This window comes from Drosophila bipectinata, chromosome 4 (assembly GCF_030179905.1).
Source record: "Drosophila bipectinata strain 14024-0381.07 chromosome 4, DbipHiC1v2, whole genome shotgun sequence".
Taxonomy (NCBI): Eukaryota; Metazoa; Arthropoda; class Insecta; order Diptera; family Drosophilidae; genus Drosophila; species Drosophila bipectinata.
In genome coordinates, this window is record NC_091740.1 from 4,277,605 (window position 1) to 4,297,839 (window position 20,235).

The 20,235-nt window shown below is 36.0% G+C and overlaps 1 protein-coding gene across 2 annotated transcripts in view; it reads left to right on the forward strand.

Moving 5' to 3' along the window:
• Sox102F (transcription factor Sox102F) overlaps positions 1 to 20,235 on the forward strand; it is a 417,100-nt gene that overhangs the window by 72,536 nt on the left and 324,329 nt on the right. Inside the window, exons 2-3 of one of the 2 annotated variants that reach the window (XM_070282385.1) lie at positions 3,605 to 3,692; positions 8,694 to 8,766. The exons of the other annotated variant lie outside the window; for it this stretch is intronic. The gene's annotated coding sequence lies outside the window, so the exon portion shown is untranslated. The remainder of the gene's footprint in view (positions 1 to 3,604; positions 3,693 to 8,693; positions 8,767 to 20,235) is intronic. 2 annotated transcript variants of the gene reach the window in all.

The window sequence follows — 20,235 nt, forward strand, 5'->3', positions numbered from 1 at the left end:
GTGCTTGCTTTTATCAAACTTTGGTCAAAAGAATCTAATGATCCTTTCACAACTATAACTCTATATATATTTTTGGTTCGTCCTATCTTGGAATACTGTTCGTGCGTTTGGAGACCGCAATACTTGGTTCATCAAAGAATCTGTCCAAAAGCATTTTCTGTTATTTGCATTGTTTGCCTTCCATCGTATTGTTTCCGGTTAAAACTATTAAGCCTACCTCCATTGAAAGAGCGCCGTACTTGTGCTGGGGTTATGCTACTTCATATGTTTATTCTTGGAGAGGTGGACTCAAAATTACATCTGGAAAAATTAAAAATTTCTGTACCTAATAGATTAACTAGATCCTTCCGACCCCTTTGGTTCCCAATTTCTAGGTGTAATTTTGCTGAACACGATCCATTTCGCGTTATTTGTAAAAGTTACAACTCATTGTCCCATTTATTATCCCCGGATCTATCCATAAATGTAATCAAATCAAAAATTATGGAATCTCTTTTAGCTTAATTATCCTTACTCTTAGTAATCTAAAACAAAGGATCATTGTTAATAAATAAATAAATAAAAAAAAATAAGGCTATCGACTTGAAACTTTGTACACACCTTTCATTCCTTTGCACGCTATATCCGGCTGACTATATTCTATAGATGCCAAATAATGGAATGCTATAATTTTGGTGTTATTAGAGTTAGAGAGTTCGAATTCGGATGAATGCTATTTTTAGCAAAATAATACGACACACCAAATTTTATAAGGATCGGCCGACTATATCCTATAGCTGCCACATAACTGAGCGATCGAAAATGACCCAACTTTCGTGTTTGTGTAGATAGAAAACTGAAACTTGGTACGATCGGAAATGGTTTTTGGTAGAAATACCAACTTTGGTATTTCTGAAGATAGAAGTTTGAGACTTTTTTTTTAGATTTTATATTATAACAAACTGGGTTACATTATCATATTGTCATAAGGATCGGCCAACTTTATCCGATGTTTGCGATATATATCCGGTTTTAGCTGCAAGGGTATATCAACTTCGGCTCCGCCCGAAGTTAGCTTTCCTTTCTTGTTTTTAGATACCTTGGGATGAGAATTTTTTTTTTCTACAACTTATTATATGTGCCAGTTTTTCAGCCTGAGTCTCTTATGACAGGGAGGAAAACGTCTGGATATATAGGAAGTCCAAATATTAAGAGGAGCCGCAATGAGTTTCGTTTTAGAGATCAATCTCAGTGTCCCGTACCACTTGGAAGGAAACAAATTAGGGTCTCGATGGGCCAAATGCTAAGAGAAACCCCAAATAAAAGTAGGCGTTACTACAATGAGTGTCGTTATGAAACTTTTTTAATTTCTTACAATTTTCTTACACGAAAGATACATGTAAATGTTAAATCTATTGAAAAATACTTTTCAACGGACTGCACGCTGACTTGCTATGTGACCCTTTCTTAAGTACCACTCATGCGATTTTCTTAAGTGCGATAAGCGCACCACTCATGTATTTGTTTAGGCTGCAGAGAATCGGCTTTAAACCATGGTGTTTATGTGTGTTTCCATGGGTCCGATCCATTGAGACTATTCTTTTGGAACAGACGGTACTCGAACAGTTTTAATTTTCGACCTCAGTTTGACAAATGAGCGTAAGACGCTGTCTAAATTAAGCGTATTTGTTAACTGATATAACCGAAAATTTTTTAATGAAAATTAACAATATTTCCCGACATATTATTTTTCGGTACAAATCACATCACACATCATATAATAAACATGGTCTGACCCACGGACTCGAATATAATTTTGTATGAGGTTTTTTGAGGTTATGTCAGAACCCGTATTTAGATTCAGTGACCCCGAAAACATATAGGAAACATGGTCTGACCTCCAGACCCGAAAAAATATTTTTTTTTGTGTGGCCGTGTAATCGGTAACAGCAAACTAAACGAAAGCAGTGAGAGAAACACGAAATTCATAATGTATAGCGACATAAAGGCGGCATAGCTGTCTGCAAAATGTGAAAGTTGGTAGAACTTCAAAACTTTATAATATTTTAGAATAAAAATAATTTTCAACGATAACCGGTCTTTTTAGTAAAGAAAATTTATTTTAGAATGCGGCAATATTTACTTTCGTTCAAATGCTTAAGGCGCCTGCACAAAACTTATTGAAACTTGAGACAAGACAAAAGCGGTATGCAAACAGACTTCGCACAGCCAATAGTGCAAAGATATTAACTGATAACAAACGGTTGAGTGTATGTACCGTTTTAGCACAACAACAAATTATTGAAGGGGAGAAGCCATATATGGCTTTGTATGCGGTAGAGGGTTAAACCTGAGAGACTAGTTTACGTAGAAACAGACAGACGGTCATGCTCATATCAACTCAGGAGGTGATTCTGATCAAGAATATATATACTTTATAGGATCGGAGATGTCTCCTTCACTGCGTTGCACACTTTTGACAAAAATTATAAAACCCTCTGCAAGGGTATAAATATTACTATTAAAGAAAAATAAAAAAAAAACAAGAAAGGAAAGCTAACTTCGGTCGGAGCCGAAGTTGATATGCCCTTGCAGTTAAAACCGGATATATATCGCAAACATCGGATATAGTTGGCCGATCCTAATGAAATTTGGTAGGTGAGATGAACTGTCCAAAACTAGAATCTGTACCAAGTTCCAGCTTTCTATCTTCAAAAACACAAGTTGGGTCAATTCCGATCCCTCAGTTATATGGCAGCTATAGGATATAGTCGGCTGATCCTTATACAATTTGGCACGTTGCCAAAGATAGCTTTCATTTCAAATTTGAACTCTCTAACTCTAAAAACACCAAAGTTATACCATTTCCGATCAATTATATGGCAGCTATACGATATATTCGACCGATCCCGGTCGTTCCGACTTATATACTGCGTGCAAAGAAAAGAAGGGTGTGTGCAAAGTTTCAAGTCGTTAGCTTTAAAACTGACAGACTAGTTCGCGTAGAAACAGACAGACAGACAGACAGACGGACAGAAAGACAGACGGACATGCTCATATCAACTCAGGAGGTGATCCTGATCAAGAATATATATACTTTATAGGGTCGGAGATGTCTCCTTCACTGCGTTGCACACTTTTGGACAAAATTATAATACCCTCTGCAAGGGTATAATAAATATAAAAGAAAGAAAAAGTTCAAAGTCCTTACGAGGATTTGAACACAGAAAAATTACACATAGAGTAACTACTCTATGCATTACGCTACCATCCTGTCTCGATCTGCGGCGATTAAAAATACTATTTGTTCTACCAACTACCACATCGGCGCATCGAAAACAGAAACGAGAAATTAAATTGAAACTTGGAAGCCAAAACATTTTTACTTCGTCGTGCGAGCAGTCACACATACATACATAGGTTGACGGATACATGTTAAGAGTTCTAAAAATAGAATCTTATGCATGTGCGTTCCCCCCTCACCAATAAGCTCGAGGAAAAAAGTTGACCGTTTTGGTCCCTGATGTCCCATCTATGTACTTTATAATCTTTTATATAACTCTATATATAACTTTTAATAACTTTATTATTTATCTCTTTTGTTTACTGCTTAATAATTTTTAAGGATCACTTGGTACACTTAAATGTCTTCAACTTTGGGCCCAATCACAGCGCTACTGTTGGCCAGCACAATAAGCCAAGCCCTGCCAGATGTAAGTATCCCTTAAACAGTCAGCTAGTCAATGCCAAATGGCTCGAATCACGTTTGATCGAATTCCAAGAACTCATCAATCATATCAATGCAATAAACATGCATAACCTTTTGAGGACACTTACAGTGAACAGTGAACAGTGAATCGTTAAGGCAACAATCAGTGGCGGATTTAAGAAAAAAGGCCCAATGGGCAACATTTTTTCAGGGCCCCCCTCCCCCCCCCATAGAAAATTATGTTTCATCAAGTGTTCCATGGAAAGTGAAAGCTATATATTTTAAGAATTCAACGAATATAAAAATGTTTTCATTTATTCATCGGGCATTATAAAAGTTGTATTCTTTTTTACATCGAGAAAATTTACATATTTTTGAATCCTCTTCTCGCTTTCTTATCCGCGAAAACTTCGATGGTTGCATCAAGATCAATTTGAATGAATTTCAATGAAAAGTATGCTGAAATCGTCCAATGCTTCTGCACTCATTGTAGAACGTTGCCGATTTTTGACTCTCTCTTTTTGAATGAACTCATTGTTCGTTCGGCACTGGCAGTGCTGACGGGAAGGGTCAAGAATACGTGCACTGCAGCACTCCGGGAAACTGCTGATCCAATTTTTTTCAACGATTAAGTTCAAATATTGCAATGGACTATGCTTGGTAAAATCTTGTTCTTGTGAGAAATATATATCCGCAAAACTGATTAACTCATTCTTCAAGGCAGTTGTAAAAAAAGTTGGATATTTTTCCATCAAATTGCACACATTTTTTTCGAATTATTTTTCTTCAACGTTTTTGAAGGATTCAGGTTTGAGAAATCCGAAAAGTGAGTTTATCTCATCAAAACCTTTGACCCTTTCTTGTAATTCACTGCACATTCTGTCCAGAACTTTAAAGTACCCAATGCGATGTTTCGTCGCCATATCCAGAGAACTGTCCTCTGCTTTCTCGCCTGGCATTTTTTTCGTTCGTCGTTGTCTAATGATCGCAATGTCAATGAATGATAGGACCGAATGCCACCATGTCAGGTTTAGTAAAAATAGTAAAAATAGTTAGTAAAACGTCGTTAGCTCAGGCTTTCCTCTTTCGATCAACCCCAAACTTGGCCGAAAATACCAAAAATTGTTGAAAATACGCTGGGGGGGCCCCTATTCTAGGATTGCACCCAAAAGTTATTTGATTTTATATTCAATTTACGATAGTTATCAAGCATTGCAATTATTCTGATAACAGGGGGCCCCTGAACGAAAATTGAACTTGTGCTGCCCACAAGAGACTCACCAAAACATTTTTTCAACAAAAAAATAAAAAAAAGAAATCGAAGGTGTAACTTTCAGCAAGGGGGCCCTGAAAGCCTTTCGTTTCGTCGGGGGGGCCCAGTGGGCAAGCGCGCCTTTGCCCACCTGTTAAATCCGCCACTGGCAACAATGAACAAAAACAGCGGTTTACTTGTCATTCATTCGGCTGTTGATGCTGATCAAGAATATATATAATATATGGGGTCAGAGATGATTCCTTGTCCATGTTACATAAAGTCACACGAATACAATATGTTCAATAATTATTATAATAACTGCAAGGGTATCAACTTTAATCTGAGCCAAATAGCTTTCCTTTCTTGTTTTAATTGTTTTTCGACATTATTTTTTTTGAGTATCGTTAACAACATTTTTGTTCTAGCAGTCAATAATGCTTTGTTTTCTAGAAACTTTACTTTCCATATTTTCAGTTGGTCCAAAAATTGTCTGATCAATGTTTGCCAAGTAGTTTCAAATATATCTATGTAGCGGAGAACAAGATACATATTTACGCGTTATGCTTTCGAAGTTCTAAAACTGCTTTGGATCCTGAGTAAACTGAATCCGGCAGCGGCAAATATATTTGTATCTCATACAGCCAGTTATTTTATGTTCATTTAAGAGTCTTATTTTAATATTCTTTAAGGAGATTTTGAAACCATTATACTGCGGTAGATCGGACCAAAACAAATTTCCATGTCAACTTATTTAGTTTAGAACTTGAGGCGTGATGGTGAAAAAGAGACACGATGTACTATCAATATTAGACCAAATGAACTTTGATATATTAAAATCATTTAGTGAGCTATTGGGAGGCCAGATGCTAGCATTCGTACATAATTATTGAAACGGATTAAATTGAGGGCAAAAAATGTAAGCTGCACTCAGCATATTTGCGTGGCCGCTATGAAATCCAATTTTTGTTAGCTGTAAGTCAGTTTGTATCTAAGCTTCGAACAATATAGAACTCATAATTGCAATACTCCGACTCACCCGTTAAAGTCAAATCATTTATAAAATTTGTTACCGTGCCTTCAGGGCCGTAGCAACGGAACTCCCAACATAACTTTCCGATAAGAAGGAATAACTCCCTTGACACCCGCCAAGGATTCCATTCATCTCCCACACCTGCGACGTCACCGACAGCAGCGAGGGAATACTGAATTACATTTAATTTATGTGTATAAAGAATGACCCGACAAGATAATGTAAATAAATAATTTTAGGGCAGATTATTCTATATCACATAAATATTAGAAGCTAATTTGGCTTCTTCTGTGGGGTACTTCCTTGGAAAAACTTAGGATCGGACTTAAAGATCTCCGGCCGCGCAAAGAAGAACTATCAGATACGGTTAGAGAGACGTTTGGTATCTTCGAAGTTTTTAGAAACTCCGAAGAAAAAAGAAAAGTGGGACTTTCAGCTTGCGATATTTTTTTTACATTCACAGAAGCGCAAGCCGAGTCTCAGAGAACCGTTGTCTGTGGGCCGTCAATGTAATTGTAAAATAGTAATTGCAAGACATGAAAAAAAATCATGTACCTCCAAAGAACTCCTCCCAAAGAAACAACGAGCAGAACCTGTCGTAAATCGTTTCTCTAAATAAGAGATGCAATAAGTGGAAAATACACAAGTCGGCAAAAGTATTTTGACAAGAAAATTTCACCATAACTTTGTTTGTAACTTTTCAAATATTTAAAGAAAAAATTTTCAATAATTATGGTATATATACTATAAGTATATTACTTAAATTTAATAATACATAAAAGTACATAAGTGCGTTGTTCGTTGAAGAAAAATTATTTTTTTACAAATTGCCAGTGGCATAAGTATTTTGACAACTTACTTTAATGTCTTAAATTTATAAAAACTTAAATGATAACTAAAAACTAATAACAAATTAATAGAAAATATATCCAACCTTAGCATTTATAACTTTTTGGAGACGTCTTGGTACTGACTATACCAAACTATGGATATAGTCCAGTGGAATATCCTTCCATAGAGATTGTATCTCTAAAATCGTAACATCTCGATTTCTAGTCAAGTTTGCGCACCTCTTTTTTTTAATATATGACCAGAGGTTTTCTATTATGTTGAGATCTGGGCTTTGTGGTGGCCAATCCAACGTTGGAGTAACATCATTTAAAAATTGTGTAATTATTTTAGCTTTATGGCACGGTGCGTTGTCCTGTTGGAGAATAACTCCCCAATCAATTTATCACCAGAAGGAAAGGCATGGTTATTGAGGACCTCTAAATACTTATCTTTATTCATGGTTCCATCAACAGGAACTAAATCTCTCAAGCCAGTGAAAGATACACATCCCCAAAACATTACGGACCCGCCTGAATGACTTGTTCTTTCACATACGGGTGCCACTTTTTTTCGATGTTGTTTCGGCAATCGAATTTAAATCTTTTTTTTTTGAGAAATGGAACCCAAAAGAGCTTTTATCACTCCACAAAACATTGTTCCAGAATGCTTCAGGCTGACCGACATATTTTTTGGCAAATTCAAGGCGCTTTAACTTATTGCGTGGAGTTATTTGTGGTATGACTCTGGCAATATATGTTCCAAATTCGGCTTCCTTGAGACGTCTACGAATGGTTCTTTCACTGATATCAATGCCAACTCCTTCTTTTAACTCTTTAGCAACTGATCGAGGAGTATGTAAAACAGAGGTCGGCACGGCCCTATCTCGGGGGCATAGGAAATTTCTTTGCCGGAGCTCTGCCACACACACACAGTATAAATGTGTGAAACGTCATGCTCACAGCCTACTTTCTGCTATTCGTTACTAACACTAATGCGGTAAAATCATATCAATGTATTGGGGTGCCGACCACTGATGTAAAACATTCTGTTTAAATTTTCTCAAAGTATAGGAATCAGCGTTTTTTGTTGTTTTACGTGGTCGGCCACTACGGGTAGCGTTTTTGGTTGTATGGCTCTTATTATATTTATTTATTTGATAGTATACAGTTTGCCGAGAAATGCTGTATAATTTACTGATATTTTGTACCGAAATACCAGAGTTTTACTTTATTAATATTTCATTTCAATGAATTTGCTCACCACCATAACCATATTTAATAAATTTATGAACGAAAAAAGCTTATCAACAAAAACAGTAATTTAATAAAGCTTATCTTAAGCAAAGGTTTGACATTCGTCGATCAACTAATGAATGCAGACTAAATATGTGTGATGTCAAAATACTTATGCTATCGTCAAACTCGTTGCCGGCTAACTTTTCTTATCAGCAGAAAGAAAGTTTAAAAGGTAATAAGCAAAATATTGTTCTAAAGTGTAACTGTAATTGCACTCTGTGTATTGAGCATAAATTGTTTACCATTTATTTGACTACACTATGCAAAGCAGTGTCCGATAGTCGCAAGCTGATGTTGTCAAAATACTTTTGCCGACTTGTGTAGACTTTGTCAAATTAAGTTTTTTTTTGGCATTTGGTATTTCTGTAACAATGTTTTATTTAATAAAGATATATGTATGTGTATAGTAGCCTCACTTTTGTAGACTGCCACCTTATAAAACATACCTGTCGGGTCAGACAAAGCTTGGCCATAGCTTTGTGAATAAAGCATAAGTTTATGTTTAGTTATGTGTTCGCTTCAATGGGCCTAGCTTACCTTAAGCCCTGATAGATAGCGATCTTTTACTTGATATACATCTCTCTTTAATTATAGATGAACTTACGCGATGAGTACACTTCCAGCCCTGGTCGGGCTCTTTCCTGGACTTAGCCTGAGGAAAAAAAAAGTAAGTCAAAAATATTTAGCTGAAAATAATTTTTTGGTTATCAGCAAACAAACACTATTTTTATTTGCTCCACTGATACAAAAAAATTAAATTAAGTGTTAAAACATTTTAAGATAATTTCTTGTAGACCAATTTATGGTGCGAATACATTGATATAAGTTACAAGAGTAACAGTACTCTTGCATTGAGTAAGTACTCTTGTAAACCGAAAGTACTCTCTTAAGATAGGCCCGTTGAAGTCGATAGAGAAAAGTCGGTTTTGGACCAACTAAGGCGAGAAGTACTTAGATGATTGTTGAATGATAAATATATAAACTTATTTAAGTGGCGAATCTTGCCACACACGAATTATCAATAAGCTTTCTAAGTGGTTTTTAATTTTAATGGAACGGACTATATCCTATAGCTGCCATATAACTGAACGATCGGAAATAACACAACTTTCGTGTTTTTGAAGATAGGAATCTTAAACTTCGAGGAATCTTAAACTTAGAGGAATCTCTTAAACTTCGTACAAATACTACTTTTGGTCAGATAATCTATCAAATTCTCAAAAGGATCGGCCAACTATATCCGATGTTTGCGATATTATCCGGTTTTAACTGCAAGGGTATATCAACTTCGGCTCCGCCCGAAGTTAGGTTTCCCTTATTTGTTTTTATATAGAAAACAAAAAAAACTTAATAAAATAAAAAAAAAATCAATTTAAAAAGCACAATGCTAATTGTAAGAGAACACCAGTCAAACCAGTAAATTTTAGTCAAACAAAAGTTAAGTTAAAAAACATTCGTCAAAAAAAAATGTTACATAGGAATGATTCAAAGTAAAAACTAGTTCCTGTTTGTCAAAAAGTAATCATGATAGATGCTTCTTCATGTTTTAGGGGGTGTTTCCTATAATGCTGCCAAGATCAATATTTAACGTACTACACAATACTTAATATTACACGACATCCACTAAAGTTTTTTTCTGATCCTCGTCATAGAATTTAAAGCTTAGCTTACAGCTAATTTGTAGGTTACAGTATAAAGAATTATACAGTGCGACAGTGATTTGGAACTTTTGAAGAGACCTAGTAGGAATTGTTCATTAGGTCGAGTATAGTATAAAACTATTTTTGAAATTTTTCAAACACCTTCAAAATCTGGGTTTTTTTTTTTGGAAAAAACGGCTTTTCGGGACTTTTTTGTTCTTAAAAATTCCTAAACGCGTAATTTTAAACCAATTTTAACCGATGTTGTATTTTTTGAAAAAAAAAAATAGATCTTTAATTTATTTCAACAAAAAGGATAACATTTTTACGCAAGAAACTGACACTTTTGAATTTTTGTCGTGTTTTTCGGACTTTGACGCCATTTTTTCGGTACAACTTCCAAGATATGGTATCATTTTTAATACATATCAATATTGATATGTATCAAAAATGTGCCATTTCATTTTAAAAAATGTTATCCTTTTTGTTGAAATAATATAAAGATCTATTTTTTTTCAAAAGTTCCAACATTTAACTATTGAAAAACGAAAAAAATTTTAAAATCGGTTTAAAATTACGTTTAGGAATTTTTAAGAGCAAAAAAGTCCCGAAGAAACTTTTTTTTTCCAAATAAATCAAGATTTTGAGGGTGTTTGAAAAATTTCAAACATGGTTTTATACTATACTCGACCTAATAAACAATTCCTACTAGGTCTCTTCAAAAGTTCGTCCAATTTTTCTTTTTTTGTCGCACTGTGTTATTGGATTTAAATCGCAAATCGGATATAAAAGCCCGATCCTCGTGATAGTTTTATTATAAAACTTAAAACCACTTATTAGAATAAAAAAGGTAAAAAAGTCCCTTCTTTCTATCTTTAAAAATACCAAAGTTGGAATTTTTACGAAATACCATATCCGATAGTTCAGTTATATGACAGCAATAGAATACAGTCTGGCGATCCTTGTGAAATTTAGTAGTAAATAGCCTGAAATTATAGGAAGGGTGATATTTTTGAGCGAAAAAAAATCCTTATGGCATGTCGTGTTATTTCGCCAAAAATATCATTCATACAAAATTCAAACTCTCTAACTTAAACTTATTCAAACTTAAAACACCAAATTTATACCAAAGTTATATATGGCAGCTATAGGATACAGTCGGCCGATCCTTATGAAATTTGGTAGGTCAGATCAACTGACTAAAAATGGAATCTGTACGAAGTTCCAACTTCTATCTTTAAAAACTCTAACGTTGGGTTATTTCCGATCGATCAGTTATATGATCCTTGTGGCAGGTCGTGTTGTTTCGCCAAAAATAGAATTCATTCAAAATTCTCTCTAACTTTTAAAACACCAAAGTTATAGAATTTCCGATCAATCAGCTATATATAGTATAGGATTCCCAAAACAAGTCAGTGCAATTTTACTAGCGCTTGGGAATAACAGTGTGTAAATTAAAAAAAATAAGCGCAATGGAAGGGCCCTTTTTTTTACCCTTGCGAAAAAAATGGCGTCAAAGTCCGAAATACACGACAAAAATTCAAAAATGTCAGTTTCTTTTGTAACATTGGTATCTTTTTTGTTTAAATTAATTGAATATCCATTTTTTTCAAAAGATAAAACATTTAACTATTGAAAAACGTCGGAAATTTAAAAATTGGCGTAAAATTACGCGTTAGGAATTTTTAAGAGCAAAAAGGCCCCGGAAACCGTTTTTTCTAAATAAGTCAAGATTTTGAGGGTGTTGGAAATTTTTCAAACAATGTTTTGTACTATATTCGACCTAATAAACAATTCCTACTAGGTCTCTTCAAAAGTTTTTTCAGTTTTTTATTGTCGCACTATGATTTTTATATCCAAAAAATTTTATGAATATCGCGAAATCATTACTTGATAGGTATTTTTTAACGCAAAAAAATAATGATTATTAATTAATTTTATTTTTTCGCTCAGAAAATTGTGATTATTTTATGATTTTTAAATTAGCACTCATAACGGTCCCTGGTACGTCACAATTTAATTTTTTTGACTTTTGAAAATAAAAAATATGTCTCGCACTTAGAACAACGTTATCATTAAAAGAAAATTTTGTAGGGAGTATGTTATTAAAAGAGTCCTGCTTAAAGAGACTTATTTTTATACCCTTGCAGAGGGTATTATAATTTTGTCCAAAAGTGTGCAACGCAGTGAAGGAGACATCTTCGACCCTATAATGTATATATATTCTTGATCAGGATCATCTCCTGAGTTGATAAGCATGTCCGTCTGTCCGTCTGTCTGTCCGTCTGTCTGTCTGTCCGTTTCTACGCGAACTAGTCTCGCAGTTTTAAAGCTATATATTTTTAAAGTTTCAGTGAAGGAGACATCTCCGACCCTATAAAGTATATATATTCTTGATCAGAATCACCTCCTGAGCATGTCCGTCTGTCTGTCCGTATTTCTGTCTGTTTCTACGCAAACTAGTCCCTCAGTTTTAAAGCTATATCGGATCTGTGATCGACTATATTATATAGTTGCCATATAACTGATTCATCGGAAATGCCATAAATTTGGTGTGTTTAGAGCAAGAAAGTTGGGCTTTTTACGGATTTTTTTTTTGGCAAAGTGTTCCGATCTACAAAATTCCATAATGCTACATCTGCCATATAACGATGGGAAATGGTATTTGGTAAAACTATCAACTTTGGTATTTTTGAAGATAGAAGCTTGCGATTTTTTATTTAGATCTTGTTTTCAAATAAACTGACTTTATTATGACGTTTCTATAAGGACCGGATATATATCCGATATCCGATTTTAACTGCAAGGGCAGATTCACTTTGGCTCCGCCCGCAGTTAGGTTTTATTAATTTATTAAAAACCTTTCTTGGTTTTATTTATTTTACCGGAAAAAATAACATGCTTATTTATACGAAAAAATTATGCTCTTAGCTTTGTTTATTTTCTTGTAAGAGCTATGCAAATTTTTATTAAAACTTTCAGTCACTACTTGGGGAAACTTTTTTCTAATGAAATGAATTTTATTTTTTTTTCCTTTCGGATATTTTTGTGTCGGCTGCACGCCACAAATTAACTTTTACGAAGCGTTTTTGGATATTCCTTATGTAGCTCGCTCAATTTGTAATATTTCATAATATAAATTTACAAGAAGCAGCATATGAATACAACAATATACACATGTATTTTAAAAATAAAATGAGATATGTTTATATAACAGTTTCTTCATTCATGTTGCAATTTGGAAAGTGGCAACCCATTCTTTTAGAAAACTTTCATTGGTCCTTTGGTACATTTCAGGCAAGCCAAATCCATTTTTAATGCCAGCACGTGCCCAAGCAGTGGCATTTGGGCTGGAGTTTCCAATGGGTCGTAAACAATGACGGCCGCAATCAATAGAAATGAACGGCTGCCACATGTCAAGAAGTGGTTTATACCTAAATTGAAATTTCATTGTTGCACCAAATGTTTGGCGATTGTTTTAGGGGTTTTTTTTACTAGGTATACCCAAAAACAAAAAAACAAATATTTATTTTGCACACCTTGATACATATGAACCAACTTTAAGATATCCAATACAATTTGATTCTAATTTTAAAGGAATATTCTGTTCTATTTCTAAAAAAAATGATTAATTTATTTTGAACCAGTAACATTGGTCAAAAGTCCGCAACCCAGTGAAAAATACATCTTCGTCACTATATATTAATAAATATTAAATATTATTGATAAGAATCACGACCTGATATAATATACGCATGCCGGTCTGTATGTGTTTCTAACTTTGCACAAATCCTTTTTTTGGACGCACTATATATTAGAGGTCTGCATGAAAAGATAAAAAACCGACATTCAATAAATAACCTTAAAAATGAATTGAGTCAGATAGAATGATTAGAAGAAATTAAATAAATGAGTGAGTGCGACTGTATAGGTCTCACTCACACAACATTCGGGGGATGAAAATTGAGTAAAAATGAGTTATGTATGTACTTATGTATGTAGAGTTAGAGATCGCATTCGAATTGTTTCGAATGAATCCTAGAATGCACGACACAACTATGCATATTTATGTATATATAGTTGTATATTATATATTGTTATTTGTTATTTTTTGTCATTGTTATTTTTTTCTAAAAATGCATTATTATTTTGCATAATTTATTTTACATAACCTACATATAAGAATGTAAAAACATTTGCAATATTTATTAATAAACATTTTCTCAGCAAAAATTTGCAGCTGAAAACATTTTGTAAAGTAATTTAATTCAAGAAATCCAAAAAACTCAATAGAAAACTTAACAAAAACACTAAGAAAATAATAATAGCAGTTAAAAATCATAACGTTAAAAGATTAATTCATGCATTCGCAAAAAAACACTCACAGTATAACTTACTTTTCGGGCAACTCACTCATTACTAAAGAAGTATTAAAAGAAGCGTTTTGCTCAACAGAAGAAAATAAATCATTTGAGACATTCGGCTGCATTCCTCATTCCAAAAGCACTCTGTTTACTTTCCACCCCAACTAACTCGGTTCAAAGCAAGAGAATGCCGAATGTCCTTAAAGGACATAGTCCAGGATTCCTCAATAATTCAATTTGTTTATTGTTTTCTGCTACATCTATAATGTTGAGGTGCTATTGGCAAACAAACATGCAGCAGCAGAAGGTACCGTTTTTTATACCCTTGCAGAGGGTATTATAATTTTGTCCAAAAGTGTGCAACGCAGTGAAGGAGACATCTCCGACCATATAAAGTATAGGGTCGTATATATTCTTGATCAGGATCACCTCCTGAGTTGATATGAGCATGTCCGTCTGAGCGTCGGTCCGTCTGTCTGTCTGTATTGTCTGGGTATTATAATTTTGTCAAAAAAAGTGCAACGCAGTGAAGGAGACATCTCCGACCCTATAAAGTATATATATTCTTGATCAGGATCACCTCCTGAGTTGATATGAGCATGTCCGTCTGTCCGTCTGTCTATATAACTCGGAGATGTCTCCATTACTGGGTTGCACACATTTGCAAAAAATTATAATACCTTCTGTAAGCGTATAAAAAGCGAACTCTCGCCGTTTCTAAACCCGACAATAAACATATGTATATAAACATATGTAGGAGGTGCGAAAAGGAAAAGTTAAGAAAAGAAAAAGGTGGTCAGCAGAAGCCGATTAAATTTCGGCGGCTGCACTGAGAGAGTCTGTTTCTAAGAGAACGAGATCAAAATAAGAGCGAACGCAAGTGTAATTTTCGCATTGACAGAATCTGTTCCAAATAGAACGAGATTCAGCAACGTTAGCCGATTAAGTTCTGGCTGCTGCATTAAAGGAGTGGGAGAATGCATTCCAAAGAGAATGCGATCCAAAGAAAAAAAGCAGCGTTAGCGGATTAAATTCTTGGTGTTACATTAAGAGAGTCGGTTCCAAAGGAAATGAGACTAAAAAAAAAAAAGAGCGAAACATAATTTGAGATGTTTGCATAGAGTCTATTCCAAACGGAATGAGATCAGTAACAAACGAAAACAAAGAGATTGCTAATGGACATCTAATATTAATTATCTTTCAGTTTGTACTAAACATGACCGACTAAACATGTCCATTCCTGTGCGAAGGAATGGATGAAGTTGCGCGCGTTTAATATATATATTGACACGGAGGAGATCACATCCGTCATATAAGAAAAGAAACAAGCTTCTCCATGGACAGACCGCAGCTTCAGGCTGTAGATCAAGTCTACAGCATTCCGGGAGCATTAATTGCCATTGACGAGAAGGAAAAAAATGATGTCTTAACACATCTTATAACCAAATTGAACGAGTATTTTTCACCACAGCGCAACTCGACTTTTGAGAGACATTTCTTTCGGTCGTTGACCCCATAGAGGGAGAATGTTTCACAGAGTTTTTGATGAGGCTTCGTTGCCTAATAGTTTAATGTTCATTTAGAGAGGCCAAAGAACAGATAGAGGATATCTGCCCAAAATGTAGAATCATCGATGTCTGGGCTTTGTTGGATCTAAAAAAGAAGGTTTTGGAAAATTAACTTGCTTTGGAGGAGGTCATAAAAACATGTAGTATCGACAAACAAGTTAATAAACAAACACAGTCGATGATCCCGCAATCGAATGCAAATAGCATCAACAAAATAGTTCAGCGCAGCGCGAGGTCCCTTTTTGGCAGATGTAACAAAAAAGGGCACCAAGAGAATAGCTTGGACAACCCAGCCAGAAACGCGAACTGCCGGAAACGCAAAAGGTTGGACACTTTTATCGGAAATGCCGTACAAGGAAAAGGAAGCCATATGACAAATGGGAAGGACCAAATAGAAAGCGACGACCATGATACAATTATACATGTACTCGATATTATACATGTATAATTGTATCACGGCGGCGACGATATGATCGTTCTTCAATCAAGTCCATATCTAGTGGTTCTAAAAATTAGCCAGATAGTCCAAAAGAGGCGGAATTATTCAGAGGGGAATATGGATTATCACGAGAAGAAGAATTTCCATGTAAAATAGGGGGCGATGCTGTCACTAAGATAATTGAATTACAATCTAATGTACTTCGGATTGTCGAATTAGCGACAATTGTGCGAGAAAAGGGCAGTAATGTTTAACTCGCGCGCGGAATCAGCCCCCCAGTTTCCCGCATATGCTTCTGATCATCTGTTTAAAGTGCTACAGGTTTTTGAAGCCTCGATTTCGGTGCTAAGCGATCCTGAACTGATTGCTACTTTTTACGTCATTGAAAATAGTAGGTAATCGCTGTTGGGAGGTGACACGTTCTAAGACTAGGTTTAGACGTACATCGAGTTGAAAAGGCCAAGCCTTTCCCCAAATGGCGTGATGTGTCGGTGAAGCTGTCCATTGAGAAGTTAATAGTCCTAGTGAAGCAACAGCGTTGGAAAGTAAAGTCACCGATAAATTGAAGGAAGCCTCAAATTTGGATATCATCGAACCAGTATTGGGCCCGAGCGCTTGGATTGCGTTTAAGAACGATGGGGATATCCGGGTATGTTTGGACATGAGACGCGCAAAAAAAGCAATACAACGAGAAAGCTTGGGAACGTTCGAAACGTTTATGATCAAGCTGAAAGGTGCCAAGTATTTTTCGCGACTCGATTTAAGTCGCTTACCATCAGCTGGAGCTGAGCAAGTCCAGCCGAGAAATTACTACCTTCATAACGCACCGCGGCTTATTTCGATATAAGCGGCTGATGTTTGGCGTGAATTCAGTCCCAGAAATATTTTAACGGTTAATGGAGGAAATGTTGGCCCCTTGTCAGAATGCTTTGAATTACATTGATGACGTGATAATATTTGGCAACAAAATTGAGGAGCACGACAAATCACTCGCAAAGGTCAAGGAAATATTTCGAGCCAATAACGTAGCACTAAACGAAAAGAAATGCGTATTTCGAGTACAGAAATTGAAATTTCTAGGTCATATCATCTCGGACAAGGAGATCGAAGTTGACCCCGAGAAAGTGAAGGTGATTATAACGTTCAGAGCGCCCAAAAATAAAGAAGAGATATACAGTTTCCTCGGTTTAGTCACATAAATTGGGAAATTTTTATCTGATCTGGCGGATAATACAGAGCCTTTGAGGAAGTTCTGTTGGGGAAAACCATAGGAAGAAGCATTCTAAAAACTCAAATCTAAGATTTCTACAGTTCCAATGCTGTCATACTTTAACCTGCAGGATAAAACGTGTTTGATCGCCGATGCCAGCCCAGTGGTCTTGGGAGCAGTGTTAGTGCAATTTGATAAATCGAATACTGCACGCATAATGTCGTTCGCTAGTAAGAGGATGTCGTCGGTGGAAAAAAGATATTCACAAACAGAAAAAGAAGGCCTGGCATTGGTGTGGGCTGTGGGGAAATTTTATTATTATTTTATTATTATTAAGCCTCCGCGACCTCCGGCCAGGGTTGAAAGGGGGTTGCTGCGTAGTATATAAGGCAGGAAAGGAGAATATTGCTGACTCACTATCAAGACTTTGCGACCAGACCCTTATTACTGGGCTGGTGAGGAACACTTATTTCACTTGGTGTCAACTTAATTCCTAGATCGCTCTCCCTATCGAAGGTCACGGAGATGAGCATCCAGGATGAGGAAATAATAGACGTGATGACAAGCCTTGGCCAGGATTCATGGAACTCAAATATGTCTAGCCCGTACTATCCATTTCGTTTAGAACTCTCGATTGTGGGAAATATTCTATTGCGGAGCACATGACTAGTAATTCCGCAGAAGTTACGTGAACCAGTACTTGAACTCACTCATGAAGGGAAAGGCGCCATTAAACTGAGGCTTCGTTATAATGTTTGGTGGCCGTGTATGGACATGGGCGCAGAAACGGATGTTAAGAAAGCCGCGATTGCCTTTTGGTATCAATGCCATAAAATTCGTCCACTATGAAAAGGCATCCGTTCCCGAATGGACCCTGGAGATGCTTAGCGACCGATCTTTTGGGCCCTTTACCAAATGGTGAGAATGTACTCGTACTAATTGACTATTACTCGCGGTATATGGAATTCAAACTCATCAAGTCGATATCGTCAAAAACCATTATTGAGGAAATGGAAGAGATCTTTTCCAGATTGGGATTCCCGGAAATATTAACGACTAATAATGGGAGGCAATTTGTCAGCGTCGAGTTTAAAAATTTTAGTGAAAGCAGCGGCATTCGGCTAATGCCTACATTCCCATACTGGCTCCAGGCCAACGGCGAAGTTGTATTTATATTTATATTTTATATTTGTATTTATGTATAACGTCACTCCACACGGGACCACGGGCGCACCACCAACAGAGCTAATGTTCAACAGAGTGATAAGGGACACAATTCCTGGCATACAGGATCTCGTTGGAGAAACAGAGATTCAAAAGAGAAAAACAGGGACGTCTGGAAAAAAGAAAAAGGGAAAGAGTTAGCAGACAACGCTAGGAAAGCGGGAGTGATCGATATAAAAGTGGGTGACAAAGTTCTCCCTAAAAATGTGGTATTCCCGCATAAGCTGACGCCAACATTCGATACGACCACATATGAAGTAACTAACCGAGAGGGAAATGTTGTAAAAATTTCTGGTGGTGGTAATTAGTACACCAGATATATAAGCCATTTGAGAAAGATCGGTAATTCGGTGAGCCCCGATATGGATATGTCTCCTTCAGCTATTTCTTTACAGTCGGTTGCCGAAACTCTGACGCCATAGAAAACTCTGGTATTTAAGGACCTCCCTGACCCAAACGACAACCTGAAGCTTCGTCTGGAGAAAAATGAAGGGGTGTGGAGATCCGTATCGGCAGCGAAGAGCGACGGCATAGACGATCGTGACGTGCTCTCTCAAAAGAAATAGACTAAAACAGTGGTCGGCACGGCCCTATCCCGCGGGTATAGGAAATTTCTCTGCTCGAGTTCTGCCACACACACACACAGTAGAAATTTCTGAAACGTCATGCTCACAGCCTACTTTCTGCTATTCGTTACTAATACTATTGCATTAAAATCATATCAATTTATTGTGTGCCGACCACTGGACTAAAGCATTAATGTACACACATCACTATTGAATTAGTGTTAGTCGACCTGGTAACGCCGGCAGTGCTGGTACTAATAATGGAGTGAATCAATCACCGTAATTGTAAATTATTATTTAGGTCGGAAATTTAACAATAGAAATCGGAAATAAAAGTTTATTGTGTTTCCGGATTCACCGGTAAAACATGGTATACAGTAGTGGTCTAAAGTTTAGCACACTGTGCGTCACCCAACTTTTATCGTGTTTTATTTTGTCCCCAAATGTTTTTTTTATCATTTTCTTTGTTTAAAATGTTGGTTATCATGTGAAGACTAAGTACAGTTATTTTCACGACATTTTCTTTGCGTTTTTACCTATAAAAAAAATCAAATAGCTACAATTTTCAATGCCAAAGGGGTCCTGGTGCACTGAAGCCAAGCGCGAGGCAATAATTTTGATGAATTCATCTCGAAAGTTGATTTCTGAAATTTCCAAAAAAATGAATTGCTCCCGAAAAATGATATATAATGATCTAAGGCATTACAAAAACAACAACACGTTTAAAGACTTAAAACACAAGCCCAAGCCTCAGAAAACTACCGCCAAAGAAGATTGTCTTATTGGCCAAATGTTTTTTGCTGATCCTTTTAGACCTCCAACATCATTAAGCGCAAAAAAGGACTGCTAAAGACGGGTTTTTCTAAATATAGCAAGATTTTGAGGGTGTTACAAATATTTGAAACACGGTTTTGTGCTATATTCACCAAGATAAACAATTCCTACTATGTCACTTTAAAACAGTGGGGGGGTTTCGCCCGCACACACTGAGCGAAAAAAAAGTAGTTTCTTATTTCATTTTTCTATATTTCAAAAGCTTGAATGGGCAATCAAATAGTTTTTTTTTATTCAAAGAAAGCTTTGCCAGCAACAGTTCAACAAAAAATGAAAAACTACGCTTCCTTA